Raw genomic sequence first — 2771 nt, 5'->3', positions numbered from 1 at the left:
TATCTGTGGGCCATCTATTATATGTTGCCATTGTTATTTAGACTCTCAGTCATGTCCGACTCTTTTGCTACTCCATGGACTGTAGCCCACAGGGCTCCTCTGTCCATGGGATTTCCCAGGCAAGAATTCTGGAGTGGGTTGCCATTTCCTCCTCCAAGGGATCTTTCTGGATCAGGGATCAAACGCTTGCCTCCTGCATTGGCAGGTGGGTTTTTTTTACCACTGAGCTGCCTGGGAAGCCCCTGTATTACACATGCTTCTTCTTAAACTGAATGTTCCTACTAAACCTATTTTCCCTTTCCCCTTTCTCCTCTCCACCACTGCCCTCCAAGCTTTCTTTCTCTTCCTGTGTTCTATACTGCACAGCTCAAGCTGGAGATTTCAGAAGCATCCTCTCTGCTCCTCCCTTGCTCTTAACTGCCTCGTCCAACTGTTCACCCAGTTATGGTCATTCTTTCTCAGAAAATATATTCAAACTCCCCTTGTTCCCGTCCATGACCTTCAGAACATCCCTACTGCACCACTGCAACAGCCACCATTGATCTCTTGCCTCTATCCTCTTCACTGTGTCAGAGAGGTATTCTTGAAGCAGGGTGTCAAACATTTACTGTGGGCCTCCATAACTCCAGGTACTGTGCTGGCATGGGAAATCCAAATAGGAAGGAAGACGTCTCTGACTCTCACCAGAAGTGTGGAAGCTTTGGCCAACCTAACTTTATATTACCAACACCTAGCCAATTACCTGTCACTTGTTCATTGATCAGTAGATACTGTTGGAAAGAATTAGTGAATACATGAAAAGTTCTAAGCATACACAGTCTCTAGAGATGAATGAAATAACATTCCTGTCTTCAAGAAAGGAAAATTAGCTGTGAAGTAAAGACCCAAACAATAGGTCCAACACAGGTAGGTATCTTATAACTTGCTTAACACCAGGCAGTGAAGAGTCAGACTTCTCACAGTTTTCACTGTAGTAAAACAGATGGTTGGAGGTAGCCGTTGCTTCTCTAAAATTCTCTGAAAGTGGTCCACTTCCCAAATGTTTTAGGAAAATACGTTGACCTGTTGGCTGTTGAAATTATTATGAAAAAAAAAAAGAGCTATCACATGAATGGCAACACACCCCTCGGAAAGATGGGTAAATGAGCAGGATGAAAGGGGAGATCTTGGGTTGCACTCCTGTAAAATAAAAAACCAGTAAAAATGACATGTTGGGGAATAAGATGTAGAACTTACCAGTGCTGGCTGGTAGCCACTACACTCATTTACTCACATGGATTACTTAGAAAATGGCAAAAATCCTGGGACAGAAAGCAGACATTAATGGATAAACTAGTGAAATCTGAATAAACCTATAATTTAGTTAATAGTAATTTACCAATGTTAATGTCTTAATTTTGACAAATGTCTTAAAAAGTGTCTTAAAGTAAATCCCAATTCTGAACTCTTATTTCCACTAGGTACTGGATAAGCAAGCACGTGTCTACGATTCAATCACCAGTGAACAGACTGGATCAGTGGTCAGACTGGAAGGCTCAGAGGCAGGTAGTCAAAGGAAAGTGTCTTTTTGAAGTCCTCACTTCCTTCCCACCCACACCCCTAATCCCCACTCAAGCCTCACTCCCCAAGCCTAGCCCCAAGGCTGGACTCCCCTCTACTCTGCTCTTCCTATCCTGTACAGTTATTTATTGAAATATTAAGACTGTCTTTGCCATCCTTTTCTCTGACTTTGGATCTCTGCATGACTGACTTTAGCTCCACAAAAACACCTCTCACCCTGAGCAGCAAACTGCCCTGGGCCCCCACCCATCTCTCGCCATTATATTACATCATTTGTGTTAATGTCTCTCCAGCATTTAGCTGCCTGTAAAGTGACCGTGTTCGCTCACTTACTTGCCTGATTAATATCTGTCTCCCCTCTCTGGGCAGTAAGCTCCCTGGAAACAAGGACATTGCCTGTCTTATTCATTGCAATTCTCAGGGCCCAGAGCAGCACCTGGCACAGAGTAGTTTTTTTTTAATTACTTATCTTTGGCTGCGCTGGGTCTTTGTTGCTACACGTGCACTTTCTCCAGTTGCAGGGAAGGGGGCGACTCCCTAGTTGCGGTGCAGGGTCTTCTCTTGTTGCCGAGCATGGGCTCTCGGGCTCACAGGCTTCAGTACTTGGGGCCCACAGGCTCTAGAGTGCGGGGTCAGTAGGTGTGGTGCACTGCCTTAGTTGTCCAAGGCATGTGGGATCCTCCCAGACCAGGGATGAAAGTCGTGTTCCCTGCACTGGCAGGGGAATTCTAAACCACTGGACCATCAGCAAAGCCCTATTTTTTTTTCAGTAACAAATGAATACACGTATTGAGGGAAAGTTTTGTTATATACTTTATACCCACTCCAGTCCCTAGAACTAATTATAATAATCATACATGTCGATAATCAATAATGACTTGGAGAATTGAATTGTACAATGCTCCCTAAAATGCCCTCTCATTTTCCTGCCTGTCAGTTCACTGAAGAAGACATTTCTCAAGCACCTGCTATCTGTTTTGGACACTACGGAAATACGGATAACCAGGGTCAAGCCAATTGGAGGATGCAACACCCTGCTTATTTATAGTAATATAACACTTTCCTATATACTATAGGTGGTTAACCTTACAGAGAATAGCATCTAAAATTTCCTAGAAATTTATTTCAAGCATCCAAATGCAGTGATTAGAGAGTGAGTCAGTTATTTTGGACTAAATTCTAAGGGGTTTGTGAAATAGACTGATTTCTTT

The sequence above is a fragment of the Muntiacus reevesi genome, chromosome 3, assembly GCF_963930625.1.
Source record: "Muntiacus reevesi chromosome 3, mMunRee1.1, whole genome shotgun sequence".
In the NCBI taxonomy this organism is placed as follows: domain Eukaryota; kingdom Metazoa; phylum Chordata; class Mammalia; order Artiodactyla; family Cervidae; genus Muntiacus; species Muntiacus reevesi.
Note: the sequence above shows the minus strand (reverse complement) of the source record.